Raw genomic sequence first — 17,107 nt, forward strand, 5'->3', positions numbered from 1 at the left:
CGAAGGTCGGGGGCCATCCGGAGCTCAACCGGCAAGCGGTTCCACAGGTCTGGCGTGCCCACAGAGAACGCCCTCCCCCTGGGGGCCACCAGTCAACATTCTTTGATCTGAGGCACCCTGAGGAGGCCCTCTCTGTGGGAGCGCACTGGACAGAGGGAAGTTGACGCTGGCCGCAGGTGTTGCCGTAGGTAATCCGGACCCATGCCATGTAGGGCTTTGTAGGTCATTACCAACACCTTGAATCTCACCCAACTCCCAACACAACTCGCGCGGCTGCATTCTGCACCAGTTGGAGCCTCCGAGTGGTCTTCAAGGGCAGCCCCATGTAGAGAGCGTTACAGTAATCCAAACAAGAGGTCTCGAGCGCACGAGTGACTGTACGCAAGGCATCCCGGTCCAGATAGGACCGCAACTGGCGCACCAGGCGGACCTGGGCAAAAGCGCCCCTAGTCACAGCTCCAATATGATCTTCTAAAGAGAGCTGTGAGTCTAGGAGGACCCCCAAGTTGTGCGCCCTATCTACGGGGGGGGGCAATAGCTCACCCCCATGGCAAGAGATGGAGTAATCTGAATTTCCCGGGATGCCGGCACGAACAGCCACTCAGTCTTGTCAGGGTTGAGCCGAAGCCTATTCCTCCCCATCCAGACCCGGACCGCCTCCAGGCAACGGGACATCATGTCGAGGGCATCACTGGGGTGGTTTGGGGTCGAAATGAAAAGCTGGGTATCATCAGCATACTGATGATACCCAACTCCAAAACCACGAATGATCTGACCCAGCGGCTTCATATAGATGTTGAACAGGAGAGGCGAGAGGACCGATCCCTGGGGAACTCCACAAATGAGAGGCCTCAAGGTCGACCTCTCCCCCCCTGCCAACACCGACTGCGAACGTCCCATTATTTGTAAAAATAATGAAGGCGGGATATATAAATAATCTAGGACAACCTAAGAAATTGATTTGCATTTACATTAATTTAGGTGGCAGGAAATACCTAAATTAACAAGGATTTATTTTCTGCTACTACAGTATTTACTATCAATATAAAATACCAGCATTGCAAAGAGTTGTCATTGTGGAGAAAATAGAAGAAAGGTGTGTTTAGTGCCTTAAGTTATAAACAATAAAGGTGGGATACAAATGAATAAATAAAAATGTTGAAACAATGGTATGCTATTTTATTCTTTCCCCCCCTTCTCTTACGCCTTTCCACCTTTAGGTAGCAGCTGGAACTTCTCATTTAGGCCAGATTAGCATTCCTTTGGCACTCTTTGAAACTGAGTGTTTGTTTCTATAGCAACAGCTTTCCCAGCTACTAAAGGGGGAAAAAAATACATCATGAAGTTGTATCAAGCCTTTCCTTTCTCACTAAGGTTCTCCTAACATTTCAGGAGATTAACCTTTTAAACTAAAAAAAACACCCCAAACCCTAGATGTTATACAATACAGCATACTTCTAGCAGTTATCAAGTCCTTTGGCAAATGGCTAAAACACCCTAGTAAGTAGAAGTAATGATACCAAAACCTCTGAAGAACAGCACATAAAATATTTGCTCTATTTATGTCAGTCATTTGAGACTTAATGACCCAGGTGAGAATTCATTTTATGTTATACTTAAAAATAGATGCAATCCAAAATAATGTATCAGTTATATAAATGCTGAATAGACATTACTGAAATCTTAAATAGTGAAATCTTAAACATTTGGCTGTTTCTTTCAAGCAGATACTTGCATTATAAATTGAATATAGAATTTATCTATATATACAAAATAAAAAATTCAAAACATTTACCAAATAATTTTCACTGCAAAGAAACGCCATTAAATAATTATCCATCCTGGATAATTTGTATTTTAAGCATAAACAGACTAATTCTGTTTTTTCAATCTTTAGGAAAAAATCCAATGAAATTGTATTTGATATTATCAAATATAGTTTACATTGTTCTAAATAATTGTCGAATTCCTTACCGCCCTTCAAAAAGGCATGTGAAGAAATAACTATCTAGATCAGGAGAAGGCAATGTAGTGCTCTCCAGATATTTTGGACTATAATTTTTCATAAACCAATTCAATTCTTCCCTGACTTATAACAATTCATTTAGTGACTGAAGTTATAATGGCACTGAAAAAGTGATTTAAGATAATTTTTCACATTTACCACCATTGTGGCATCCCCATGGTCACCTGATCAAAATTCAGATGCTTGGCAACTGACTCAGATCTATGACAGCTGCAGTGTCCTGGGATCATGTGATCACCTTTTGTAACCTTCTGACAAGCAAAAGTCAATGGGGAAGCCAGATTCACTTAACAACTGTGTTACTAACTTAAGAACTGCAGTGATTCACTGAACAACTGTAGCAAGAAAGTTCATAAAATGGGGCAAAACCTACTTAACAAATGTCTCACCTAGCAACAGACATTTTGGACTCAATTCTGTTAATAAGTACCGGTATATATGAATGGATGCAATCAAATTGTTTACTATGATCAGCAGGGGAAAATAAGTAAATCTTCACAGGATAGAAGCAAAAGACACTTCCAACCTAAATTATACTTATTCAATTATAGCTGGATGAAGACTCTAGACTCTTTTAATGATTATAGTGTAACATTTTTCTGCAATTATCTGTAATACAATCAATGGACTTCTACTGAATGTGAACAAACTAAACCACCTCTTCTATTAGCATACTAATAAAGCTAACTTTCTCCCAAATTTGTCATTTTTTAAAAAAAATAAGTTTGAAGATCAGAATTTTATCGGTGAAAATTTCCTAGCGATAGATAGATGATAGACTGACTGATTTTAGGTTGAACTTATTTAGTGGGATGAGAAAGCGTCTTTAAAATTTAGTACATTGCAGAAGATTTCCAGGAAGTAGTATCCCATCTTGGAAGTAATGTTTTAAAAAAACTTGGCCCTAGTCATGACTTCAACCTACCTAAAGAGCAATTAATGTTATCATAGCTCTTAAGGTACAACAAGGTAACTGTCTCAGAATAATCCAACAAATTCTTTCTGACAATGTAACAGAACAGGCAGAAATTTCTTCTGTCCTCCAGGCTCAGTGAATTGGTAAGATGCATCTGCAAAAGATGACTGCCTATCAACCTTTGAACGTATTATAATTGTGATCCACTTCATTTAGCAAGTATAACAAGAGTAGGGAATAACAGGAACAGGAATAAATTTAACAGATTACTATTTCTCTTTCTGTATGAGTTTGGCAATTGTGAAACTTGGAAGGCTGCCCACTGTAATGAAGATTTGGGGTGGCATAAAACAGCCAGACAATAAAACTTGGGAAATAATTATGTTCTTCTATATCTGCAAGGCAAAATAAAGAGCACTATATTTATTTCTTGGGACACTCCTGAATATTTTATAATTTCATAAGAAAGGAACTTTCAGCCATTTGATCACTTATCCTATTTCAATTAGGAGTGGCTAATTGTCTAACTTGTTTTGTACTGAGTAGAACTTTCATAGTGTGCAATGAGATCAATTATTTTTACAAGCCTCAGACACGATTACCTTTCTCTTATGTATCATTTTTTCTGCCCCAGAGAAAAAGAACTTTGCTCTCAAGTAGTAAAAGAAAGTCAATATCTAAAGCATTTTTTCCTGAAATCAGGCTACAAACCCTTCGTAGATCAGCCACAGGGAACTACTTACACTGTATTTTCACAAAGTGATATCAGAATGTACCAGAATATATACTTCCCCAGCCAATCTGATATTGCAATGATAAAAGCACTGTAACTAAATGAGAAGACTGAAGTCATACCGTCTTGAACCCATCACTCAGAGAGGACAAGCAGCCTGCCAAAATGCTAGATTACTTCTTAAAAAAGTCTGAAATTGTCTCTATGTATGTATGACAGCAGTGATACAAAGATAGCAAAAAAGTGATAAAATCCCTTTATGACAAAGGGCAAATTACACCTACTTATCTCTTCTCCTCTCCCACCATTTTTGCAAGTATATATTATATTTTTTCCCGGGGCTAGCAAACCACTTCTATGTCCCCAATTTTTTTGATATTCCTGTTGCAACATGTCTTAGGATCTTGTAGACAACGCGTATAGACGTAACAGTGGACTAGTATCAGTTACAAGGCTTACTGAAATAGGTTTAACTTCACACACCTAAAAAAAAAAACCAAGCCAGTTGGGAATATACTTTATATACTTGGTGAAGTTACATGTGGAAAATCAAGTAGCATTGTATACAAAATAGAATCTAGGATATCTAGTCAAAAAATGGCAGCAACTAACTGTAGTCAAAAAAAAACTTTAAGTTGATATATATATTAATTGAATTACATGTAAGAGTTGTCATAACCATTAATCAGATAGCATGAATGGATTTTGCTTTTTCTTTTTTGCCAACAAGATCATGTCTCCTTGAAGGTTTTTCCTTGAAAATGAAAGAGTCAAGGAGAAGAGAATTTAGGCTATAACCACAGAATAAAAGTCTACCACTAATCATTAAAACAAGAACAGCAAAACTAAAACAGGATATAAATACTGTTTATTTTCAGTCTAGAAATGATCTTCCCTATCTACCTTTTGCCTTTACCCTCCTTCACTGATGTAGATTTCCTGTTAGAGCCTATTGCTCTTACTGACATCAGTCAACATGGCAGATTTCTAAAAAATCAGAATAAAAATATAATCAGTTAATAACTAAAACATAGTGAGGTACTGGATCTCTTCTATGCACTCCAATATGATTGATTTAAATGTGTGGGAAGGCACAGCTTGAAGGTGTTGCCTGATGTATTACTTGCAGGACCCTCCTAAATTCTGCAAGGAACCAGTCATGCCAGTTAAAAATAAATTGAATACTTTTACACCCTATTTTGAAAAAGCCTTCAGGGCCACAAACAATTTCAATCACCACACCCAAAGCGAGTATCAAGAAGATAATATTATAAAAATCCTCAAATCTCACATACCGCCCTATCTCTAGTTGGATAGTTGAAGTAGTCACACATTAACTCACCATAATGTCAAGCACAATATATCTTGGACCTATTAATGAATCTTTAAATACTCCATAAAGACTTCAGAGCTTTTCAGTTTTGGGCTAATCTTAGTAGACGAGTCAAAAACCATTAACAGACAAGAATATTAATCTATTCCCAAACTGAAAATCAATTGAGAATTGAGTAATGTATTTATATTGATCTATAGTAATACCAGCACTATGAACTGGAATTTCAAATCTAACGAATGTTTTATATTTATATATTTAAATATATACAGGTGGTCCTTGACTTATGACTACAATTAACCCCAAAATTTCTATTGCTAAACAACACAGTTATTAAGTAAGTTTTGCACCATTTTATGACCTTTCTTCCTACAACGGTTAAGTTGGTAACACAGTTGATCAGTGAGTTTGAGCTTGTCAAAAGATCTCAAAAGATGATCATATAACCCCAGGACACTGCTGCCTTCATAAATACATGCCAGAGGCCAAGCATCCAAATTTTGATCACATGACCACAGAGATGCTGCAACAGTCATGTTAAAAATGATAATAAGTCACTTTTTTCGTGCTGATACAACTTCAAACAGTCATTAAGTGAACTGGTTGTAAATCAAGGACCACTTGCATGTTATTCACTTTTTTAAGATTAGCAATAACCATTATCTTCTTACAGTAACCATGCAAACATCTATGAAAAATCACAAGTATGTAATGAATGCAAGAGCATCATCAAGTTCATTTTCTCAGCACGTTAGAGATACACTTTCTTATATTAAGAAGGTAATGCATAATTATTATTAGCAGGAATTCATAGCTTTTTCTTGCATAGATTGATCTAATCCTCTTTTCAAATCATCCACATAAATGGCAATATTTCATATTGTGACAACGTATTTTGCAACTTATTTATGCATTGTATTTTACAACTCCTATAAATACTACTTAAACTCTTACAAACAAGCAGAGATAGTCCTCACTTAATGATACTAGTTGGGACTGGCAACTGCTGGTAAGTGAACCAGTCACTAAGTGGGAAATCAAATGAGTGCAACTGTGCTTTCTGGCTTTTGTTTTCCTTCTAACCACCTCCTGGCCCATTGTCATTCTCAATTACATGGTTACTGTCTTATACACATCAAAAACAATGTGATTGTGCCGCAGCCTGGGGCTGGAGCCATAGGCATGGTATACAAGCAGCTTACTCTCTTGAAATTCCTTTTTCTCCAATCTCTCTGCTGGGGGTGGGAGCAAGCAATTTATGTAGCCAACCTCTCCTTTGCCTGAAAAGGTTTGCTCCCTTTTCCCATTGAGATTGCATTGCTTTTATGTATACAAATCAAACAGCTTACTCTCTTGCAAAGGAGAGATTACTTACAGAAATCGCTTGCTCATTTTCTCCCCTCCCATCTTGAAAGCAGAATAGAGGGAGAACACAGACACAGGAGATGTACTAACTATAATGGTGATCACATGACTGAGGGATGCTGAGAAAAATGGGCTATAAACTTTTTTTCCAGCACTGTTTAAACAGTCGCTGAATGAATGGTTGGTAAGTGAGGAGTAACTGCAATCAGAGGAAGAAAAAAAAAGACTCTTGGAACAGGAGACAAGATAACCAAACCTGGAAGGACAGAAGGAATGTAAGAAAAAAAAGTCATGCTAATTGAAGACTTTGCTAATCTGAGTTTTTAAAGAGATTGATAAGCCTCATCAATTGGACCCCTTTGCAAACCAATTCTATCTCCAGGGTTTCTCCTAAAATTTATTTCCATATTAAAGTAATCCTAAATAAAGGAATGAAATGCTTAGCATTGATATTTTAAAAAGATTTAGGCACAATAGGCTGTAATCTCAAGATTCTTTCAAATTGTTCAGAAGTGGTCTAGTTGTAAGTGCATTTTTATTTATTTACACACACGTTAGGTTTGCTTTACTTATCTAAGTAAATAAAGGTTAAAGTAAGTAAAGGTTAAGAGAGAGGGGAGTAGAGAGCGAGAGCGCAAATGTGCTTATCATGAAGTCTTCTCTGGAGACTATGGTAAACTGTTAGCCCTCTCAGATAAACCTACTTTATTATAAGGCTTTACTGTAAGGCTACATTGACAGAATCTAGAAGTCTGAAAGTACAGATCTCCTACCATCTCTTTTTACAGCCTGATCAAGTAGAGCAGGTCATTCCTAAGTTATTTTTCCTGACTGTTAAGCAAGTGCAGGCTCCTTGTCTGACTGTTCCCTAGGCAGCATCTCTTCCCCTGGGTCTCAAGATTATTCCCACATACCATTACATAAGCCAAGCATCCATCCACTTCCCTTCTTTCCACTTAACTGAGCTGCATCTATTTATGGCCAATTCTCTTGCAATCCAAAGCAAGTTTTTTTGTTTTAGCCATTGTTAATTGATAAACTCATTGGTTCAAGTTGTTTTCCTCAACCTTTTTATTTTGGAAGAACATTTAAGATATTTTTCAGATCTCAGGAAACCCTTGCATAAAAATCTAACAAATCATGAAAACTTCACAATGCAACTCACTTCTAACCTACAATCTAGCTTTGCAAAGTTTATAACAAAACAAAACAGCAGGCTGGCAGTTGAGTCCTGGTTCATAAAAATCTCCATCAGTACAAGTACTAGTATTGCACAGCGTGGGAAATTTAAAGTTTTTCTTCCAATCACAATGTTTCATGGAATCCTAGAATTTTGCAGTTGGCAAAAACTGGGATAGAGTACCGAACTCACACAACCGACAGACATTTAACCTGAGCAAATTTCATTACACATAACTTCAGGTTGGTGCTATGCAGACATGTTTGCTTGCAAGACACATTCCAGTTTAGAGATCCTAGTTCGTACAGAATATTGTAAGCATGCTGTGACTATAACTGAACTCGAATTACACTAGTGTCATATTGACTACAATTAGCAAAGGACCCAAATGATCAGGTGTTTTGACTAAGAGACAAACCATTGTTAATGTCAAGAGGGAACCATGGAAAAATGGAAACGGAAGAAAAGGAAAGGCAGGAAAGAAAGTAGGGCTGAAGGTAGAGATAGTTTTCTTTGTTACCGTAGGTGTTAGCATTTTACAGTTGACATAGTGTTTTCCTTTTAGTTTGAACATTTCTAAAGTTATCCATAGCATCTTCAGAATAAGGAGTATTATAATATCAAAGACCCAAACAGCTGTGCATGAAAGAAAAAAAATGCAGGAAACATTGCAAGCTCACTTAAAAGAATGATATGAAAATACTGGTAGAAAGCTAGTGGTTCATTTTGAGGAATTAATGTTTGTTGAAATTAACTGAAAATAGTTGTTATTAAGGTTAGGCTTCTATCCAGTTTGTTATAAGGAAGTGAGATTTGCTTATGCCAGAAGAAACACAAGCTGAACGCAGTAGGAAATGGGTTATTTAAGAATTGGGTGTGCTAAATATGAGCTATGGGGAGCACATGAATACATAATGAATTAATATGGATTTAATATAAATGTCATGGTTCCGACAGAGACCAATAAAGCAGAACACTGAGGCTTGAGAATCCCTCAAAGAGCATGTTTATTAGTTACAAAGTATCAGCATGGTCAAGAGTGAAACCAAGTCTGAATACACAAGTAACATTTCCCCAATATAAAGTTAAATGTCCCACCCACAAAACTACGCAAGCAACTATAACCCCAATATGATTATTTGGCGGGCTTTTTATGCAACACCCGGTCCCTAGTCTCGGAAGCAGCCGATGACCTTGGTTCCCATGGGACAGAAGATTATTTTGACTAACGAAGCATCTGGGCCACCCCCTCCCTCCGTTCTATGTGGCAACCTACAATGAGAAGAAAAAATGGCTGGAGCCATGCTCATATGTAGAGTTGACAATATAATATAAATTTCTGATCAGCAAAAAGAATTCAGGTACTTTGATCATATAGACAAAATGAATGAGAATCAAATTACAAGTAGTACTCAACTTAGGACCAGTTACTTAGCAACCACTCAAAGTTACGACCTATCTGAAAAGGGAACTTACAACTTGGATCCAAAGTTCTGATGGTCACACAGTCACCTGACCACACTTTAGGCACTCAGCAATATGGCTGCATTTACAGCTATTTGCAACATTCCACATGATGTGGCTATGTTTTACAAAGGTTTTTTTCTGAAAACTGGCACTTCTGTCTTTTAACAAGTAAATAGTAAATAAGTTTGCACTTATGACCATTGTGTTTGCTTAATATTCACACCTACAACTGCTGCATTCACTTAACGACTGCTGCAAAAATGTCTTAAAATCAGTTTTACAACCATTATGACTCAGGACTATAATGGGCAGGCTCCATTACGGTCATAACTCAAGGACTATCTGTATAGATCAAAATATATGAAGGACAGTGGAGAACATCAAAAAAGATATGGATGGATGACATGTATAAGATTCTCAGAAAGAAAAAAGAAGATTAAAGAAAGCCAAACCCATGATTTGAGATGTATGTGCTGTATGTAAACATGTGGTGGAACTAGGGATGGGTTGCAAGAACAATCATTATAAGGTAGAGTAGATTTTATTAGATTTCCTTATCTCTGTCTGCTTCTAATTTCTTTTACTTACTCTCTTATACTTTTTCTCCTCTTTGTATATTATGGAGGAATATGCAAGGGAATAGTATAATAGTATTATGTATGTATGTATGTATGCATGCATGTATCTCCACAGTCCCCAACCTTTCTGGCTTTAAGGACCTGTGGGGGAGAGGGAGAGGGAATGATTCTACATGAGCTTCGGGTGAGCATGTGCGCACAGCTCCATTTGAATGACCGATGGGCACATGTACCCTCTGTTCGCAAAAAAGAGCTGTGTGCTATGTCTTACTTATTCTGACCTCTGCAATTTTACATTCATGGCTTATTCTTAATAAGAATTTTGAAAACTGTTTGCATGGTTTGCGGGCCAGACGCATCACGACGAAACTGCACCCACCACAATGCCAGCAATGGGGAAAAAGTTCCGATATATCACGCGATGTTATGTGGTTTACACCATTAAAGGTTAATTGGAAGTTAAAACTAAAGAGTATTTAATCTCTTCTCTTCTCTTTTTTTTCTCTCTCTCTCTCCCTCTCTTTCTCTGTGTAGTAAAAAACTTTTTTTGAGGAGAATTTCGTTTATGTGCAGCCAGTTTTGATGGCTAGTTATATGCTAAATAAATGGCATTATGCATTGTCATAACATTTCAGTTACTGAGACTGGAAATTATAAAAAAATACAAAAATCCAAGTTTCAGCTTCATATTGCTAATTGACGATCTTTTAAATATTAGATGATTGGATAGAATACAGGTCAGTTCTTGACTTATAACAGTTAATTTAGTGACCATTCAAAGATTTAATGGCACTGAAAAAAGTGACTTAAGGCCATTTTTCACAGTTATGACCATTGCACCATCCCCATGGTCATGTGATCAAAATTCAGATGCATGGCAACTGACTCATATTTATGAGTGTTGCAGTGTCCTGGGATCATGTGATCACCTTTTGATACAACAAAATCAATGGGGAAGCCAGATTCACTGAACAACCATGCTACTAACTTAACTACAGGGATTCACTTAACAACCGTGGGAAGAAAAGTCGTAAAATGGGGCAAAACCCACTTAACAACTGTCTCACTTAGCTACAGACATTTTGGGTTAAATTGTGGTGGTAAGTCGAGGACTACCAGTATAGTTTCAATGGTCCCAGTTTGAATTATCAGACCATCCAGCAGGAACAAAACAGTCTAACTGATCAGCTCTTAGGTCATCAATGCCAAAATATTCTTATTAAGGCATTAAATTTAGAATTCATCTTGTCTAAACTGAAAATGAATAACTGTCCGTATTAAATCAGGAAAAGGGAAAAGTTCTTCCTTTTGTAAAATGTTCATTTTTTTAAAAAAAACAAAAACTTTTTTATGCAACTTAGAATCACAAACTGTTAAGAGGAAGTGTGCAGCAACAGCCAAATAAGCTAATACAATCCTGGGTTGTATAAACTGAGGCATAGAATCAAGATCACGCGAAGTATTAGTACCGCTTTATAAAACCCTAATAAGACCACATTTGGAATACTGCAACCAATTTTGGTCACCATACTACAAAAAAGATGTTGAGACCCTGGAAAAAGTTCAGAGAAGAGCAACTAAAATGATCAAAGGCCTGCAAACTAAAACATATAAGAACGGCTGCAGGACTTGAGTTTGGCTAGTCCACAGGTCGGCAACCCGCGGCTCCGGAGCCGCATGCGGCTCTTTGAGCCGTCTCCTGCGGCTCCCAGCAGCCCGGTGCACGCGCACCTCTTCGAACGGGCAGTGGTGCGCGCGCACCTCTCCAAATGGAGAGTGGCACCGCCCGTTTGGAGAGGTGCGCGCGCACCTCCCCGAATGGGCGGAGGTGCGCGCGCACCTCCCCAAACCTTTGGAGAGGTGCGCGCGTACCTCCGCGCGAACGGGCCGCGGCGTCGTTCTTTGAGGAAGCTGCCGCGGCCCGTCTGCAAAGCTGCCGAAAGCGGCAGCTTTGCAGATGGGCCACGGCAGCTTCCTGAAAGAGCGACGCCGCGGCCCGTTCCGAGAGGTGCGCGCGCACCTCCCCGAATGGGCGGAGCTGCGCGCGCACCTCCCCAAACCTTTGGAGAGGTGCGCGCGTACCTCCGAGCGAACGGGCCGCGGCGTCGTTCTTTGAGGACGCTGCCGCGGCCCGTCTGCAAAGCTGCCGAAAGCGGCAGCTTTGCAGATGGGCCAAGGCAGCTTCCTGAAAGAGCGACGCCGCGGCCCGTTCCGAGAGGTGCGCACGCACCTCCCCGAATGGGCGGAGCTGCGCGCGCACCTCCCCAAACCTTTGGAGAGGTGCGTGCGTACCTCCGAGCGAACGGGCCGCGGCGTCGTTCTTTGAGGACGCTGCCGCGGCCCGTCTGCAAAGCTGCCGAAAGCGGCAGCTTTGCAGATGGGCCAAGGCAGCTTCCTGAAAGAGCGACGCCGCGGCCCGTTCCGAGAGGTGCGCACGCACCTCCCCGAATGGGCGGAGCTGCGCGCGCACCTCCCCAAACCTTTGGAGAGGTGCGTGCGTACCTCCGAGCGAACGGGCCGCGGCGTCGTTCTTTGAGGACGCTGCCGCGGCCCGTCTGCAAAGCTGCCGAAAGCGGCAGCTTTGCAGATGGGCCAAGGCAGCTTCCTGAAAGAGCGACGCCGCGGCCCGTTCCGAGAGGTGCGCACGCACCTCCCCGAATGGGCGGAGCTGCGCGCGCACCTCCCCAAACCTTTGGAGAGGTGCGCGCGTACCTCCGAGCGAACGGGCCGCGGCGTCGTTCTTTGAGGACGCTGCCGCGGCCCGTCTGCAAAGCTGCCGAGATGGGCCAAGGCAGCTTCCTGAAAGAGCGACGACGCGGCCCGTTCCGAGAGGTGCGCGCGCACCTCCCCGAATGGGCGGAGGTGCGCGTGTACCTCCGTGCGAACGGGCCGCGGCGTCGCTCTTTGAGGAAGCTGCCGCGGCCCGTCTGCAAAGCTGCCGAAAGCGGCAGCTTTGCAGACGGGCCGTCGCCGTCGGGCAACCGGGAACCGGTTCCATCTCACTTTTTAAAAAAATGGCAACCGCGTGCGTCTGCGCATGCGCGTGCATGGACACGCGCACGCGGCTCCCAGTTTTTTTAATTTGTGATGGAACCGGTTCCCGGTGGCTCTTTTGCTTTTTTAGGTTGCCGACCCCTGGGCTAGTCTAAAGAAAAGAAGAAATGGAGATGGCACGATAGCAGTATTCCAGTATTTGAGGGGCTGCCACAAAAAAGAGGGGATCAAACTATTCTCCAAAGCACCAGATGGCAGGGCAAGCAACAAAGGTTGGAAACTGATCAAAGAGAGAAGCAACCTGGAATTAAGGAGAAACTTCCTGACAGTGAGGACAATTAACCAGTGGAACAGCTTGCATTTAGAAATTGTGGGCGCTTCGTCACTGGAGATTTTTAAGAAGAGAGTAGACAGTCACTTGTCTGAAATGGTATAGTTCTCCTACTTGAACAGGGGGCTGGACTAGAAGACCTCCAAGGTCCCTTCCAGCTCTATTCTACTCTAAACTTTTAAATAAATAAAGCAGTTAATTTCTTCCAAAAACATTTCCCAGTAGACAAAAGATTCCAAATGTGAGCTAGATTTAACTTATGATTAGAAGTATGCCAAACCACGTTTCCAGCTAGCTTAGGAAAGTCCAACAACAATTCAGGAATGAAAAAGCAAACAAGCTATATTGGATTTTAATATAAAAAAATCAGGTACCTTTCCAAACATCATTATTCAAACCAGTTAAAATACGGCAGCAATAAAATCACAATTTTTTAAAACCAATGCAAATCACAGTACAATCTATAAATTACTAAGTACTAATTTTAATGAGAGAGTAAAGCATATTTTTCTTAATTTACTTTTTTTCAAGTGCTTTTATTCTGTTAATTGTTTGCCAACCAGAGTCATGCATATAAGATGGGAAACCATATAAATTAAATAAATAAATATCAATAATATGGCATATTGAAATCAAAGCGGGCCATATGTGTTTGTGGCCAATAGAATGTCTGCTCAGAAATATATCCACTGATTTCAATGTAATTTATTTCTAGGTATATATAAGATTGCCTTAACTATACTATTATAATGTCTTACTAACATTATTTGCAAAAGAACTATTTTTTAAAATCTCAAATCTATTATCTTGGAAGCAGCACTTGAATATGAATAGGAGAGATTTCTCTTGAGAAACTTTGATCTGAGTATTAAGAACATGGCTGAAGTCCATTATTTGTTTACATTCTTGACTCACTGGTATGGAACAAATCGTATGCATTGCTATTTCCAAATCATCTGCTTTTAAAAATATACAGATTTCAACAAAATGCATTTAAATTAAAAAGCTTTAAACTATTAAACTTAACCCAATATTTTTTGAGAATGGATATTAATACTGCTTTATCCTTTCACTTCAGCAACAGCATTTCACCAGATAATTAACTGACTAATCAGTTTAAAGAAAATAAACATCAAGAGATAATATGTTATTTTAAAAAATATCCATTGTTTTTCCAGGTAAATTTAATTAAAAAGATAATGCTTTATCTTGTTATCCTCACTTGCATTTACATTTGTTGGAGATAGCATCCTTTGTGAACAGAAACAAAGCTAAGCCTTTTGATTACCACAAATAAGCCAATCCTTACATGCTTTTTTAAATAATAAAATATAGGCACTTTTCATTTAAATAATGCTATCAAGTTCTATAGAAAGAAAAGGATTTTAATTCAAGGAAAACAAAATACTTTAAATGCAAATCTTTATAAGGAAACTTTTTGGAAATTTGGCTTAAAGCAGCAAGAATTACGCCTATTGCTCTTTTTTGCAAGACAAAATGAGAAATCATCTACCAATTACCGGTATGTCAATGCAGGCATATATTAAGGAAAGGCTAAAATGCTTCAATTTTCTTGAGTCTTGACACAATCAATGGGAAATAACTTGAAGCTTTTGGAATTCCCAGGATACAATTAGAGGGGCAATGCACATGTTCTTTGTAGTTTCTTCACAATTGTTTTTCCCCCCCAATATTTTATTAATTTTTTATAGTCACAAGTGCTTAATGAAAAATTAAAAAACACATAGATTTTAAGCTAGAATTATTTTTGTTAGGTATAATTGTAGGAAATTATGAGAAGGAATGTGTACATTTAATGTTACATATGTTAACTGCAGCAAAAATTGTATTTGCTCAACATTGGAAAGATGAAGAATTACCAGCGGAGGAAGAGATAATGAAGAAAATTTTAGACTGTGCAGAAATGGACAGATTGACACTGAAAATGAAAAAGAAGATTCAGAACATTTTAAAACATGGGATAATACATGTTATCAATGGCTAGAAAAACGAGGTAGAGAGAAAGGAGTTTAACATGGGTTGGTAAGCTAAATATTGAAACCCAGACAATAGGTTGCTGATAAAATATTAAGCACAATTGTTTTATTAAGGCAACTTTCCTTAGAGCTACCGATTATATTAACTCACAACAGAAAAAAAAATTACAAAAATTCCTTGCGGTATGCCGAGCAGTTTGGTGTACGGTCTTAATTCCTTTCGCAAAAACAGGTTAGGACTAATAGCCTTTACAAGGCCAATCAACTCGCCAAACACAGGACTTCCAGGAGGTCACAGAAAGAAGCATAAGGCAGGATTAAGGGCAGGACGCACCGAAATAGATCGTGCGCAAGGGCAGCACCAGAAAAATACGTTACCTCCAAGGAATCCTGAAAGGCAGAAACTAACTTGGTCTCCTCGTCCGTGCCAGACACCCAGGAAGCAGCCTAAAACGCGAGTCCCACACATAGCTGGCCATCAAACTGCAAGACTTAACGCTTGGAAGTATACAGACAACCCCTAGTAAACATTCAAGGGAAAGATTTTTATTTTTATTTTTAATTCCATTTATATCCCGCCCTTCTCCGAAGACTCAGGGCGGCTTACAAGCTTAGCAGTAGCCTTCATTCTATGTATATGCCTGCTTATTAGGGCTTTCACACACACACACCAAGCGGCATTATTACAAAGTCAGCTTAATTGCCCCCAACAATCTGGGTCCTCATTTTTATTTTATTTTTATTTTATTTTAATCCCATTTATATCCCGCCCTTCTCCGAAGACTCATATGCCTGCTTATTAGGGCTTTCGCCCCCCCCCCAAGCGGCATTATTACAAAGTCAGCTTAATTGCCCCCAACAATCTGGGTCCTCATTTTACCTACCTCGGAAGGATGGAAGGCTGAGTCAACCTTGAGCCTGGTGGGATGCGAACCTGCACTAATTGCAGGCAGCTGGGGTTACTTTAAGGAGGCATCAGCCCACTGCTCCACCAAGGCTGATCAGGACACGAAAGAGCCCCCCTAACAATCCCTGCTCGGGAACGGACAGCAAGCAAGAGCGAGCGAGCAAAACACAAAACACCAGCAAGCCAGGAAGAAAAAGCAGAGGGAAAAGGCGGGGCTGGGAGGGGGGGGGAGAAGAGTGCAGGAGGCAACCAGCCTACACCGAGGAAAGTTCGCGCGCACAACACCCGGGAGGGGGTGGGGGGGAAACAGCAGCAACCTGTGCGCCCCCCCCCAAACTGGAAGCAGACCCCGGGGACCATAGAGTTCCCAAAGGCGGCAAAGGAAGGTAGGTCGGCTGGGCGAATGTCTGGTACTCCTGGGGGGGGGGTGGTGTCCTAGAGACGGCCTCCGCAGAGGCACCTGTCAGGCAGCAGCAGGACCGAAGAAGGAGAAGCGGGGCCTCACCTTCACGCTCCTACCGCCAGCAACGCCGGACGAGCCATATAGCCCAGGGGCGAGGCGAAAGCGAGAGGCGCCCGAGCTACCGCTCCACTCCGGAGCTCTTCCCCCAACCGGAGGCGACGAAGGAGAAGCTCCCCGGGTTCGCCGCCGCCGTCGCCGCCGAGCGAGACTCGAGTCACAAGGACCGCAACTTCGGCCACCTCCCGTGCCGGATTCCGACCCCCCAAAAAACCGCCCCGCCCCGCGCGCATGTGCACATCGGCTTCGCCCGCCTTCCGAGCCTCAAGCCCCGCCTCGCAAGGGCGTCGCGGCGTGATTGGGGAGGCGCGGCGCGATTGGGGGAGGGGCGCCACTCCCGGGCCGCGGAGCTTTTACGTGACGTCGCGGCGGCGGCCGGGAACGAACTTGCCCCGCCCTGGGTCTCCTCTCTGCGGCTTGGCCCGATTGAGCGACGTCCTGCTTTGGCTTGGTTTCTGCCTGTCTTAGGTAGCTTGCCTCGGCGTTACCAACCGGGGCGGTGACATTTCTCGTAACTGTATTTCCGTGGTGACGGCAGTCTTGCGGACCGGTCGTACTTTTCTCACGCTTTTCAGCGGACGTGCATAAGAGGGGCTTTTACATCTTTTGTCTTTATAACGTTCAGCCTTTTAATTTGTCCAAATGGTTTAATCAAGCAGCGTCTTTATCAAAGAAGCCCCTTGGAGGATTAAAGGGAAAATGTAAGTTTAGAGTACGGCAGGGGTAGTCAACCTCGGCTCTTTTATGACTCATGGACTTC

At 41.2% G+C, this 17,107-nt stretch overlaps 1 protein-coding gene across 2 annotated transcripts in view; it reads right to left on the bottom strand.

Moving 5' to 3' along the window:
- The window catches only part of PALS1 (protein associated with LIN7 1, MAGUK p55 family member), a 78,622-nt gene extending 62,062 nt beyond the window's left edge, over positions 1-16,560 (bottom strand). For both annotated transcript variants that reach the window (XM_081326295.1, XM_081326296.1), the window contains exon 1: positions 16,333-16,560. The gene's annotated coding sequence lies outside the window, so the exon portion shown is untranslated. The remainder of the gene's footprint in view (positions 1-16,332) is intronic.
- Positions 16,561-17,107: the final 547 nt, after the last annotated feature.

This window comes from Vipera berus (assembly GCF_964194415.1).
Source record: "Vipera berus genome assembly, chromosome: 1".
Classification (NCBI taxonomy): Eukaryota; Metazoa; Chordata; class Lepidosauria; order Squamata; family Viperidae; genus Vipera; species Vipera berus.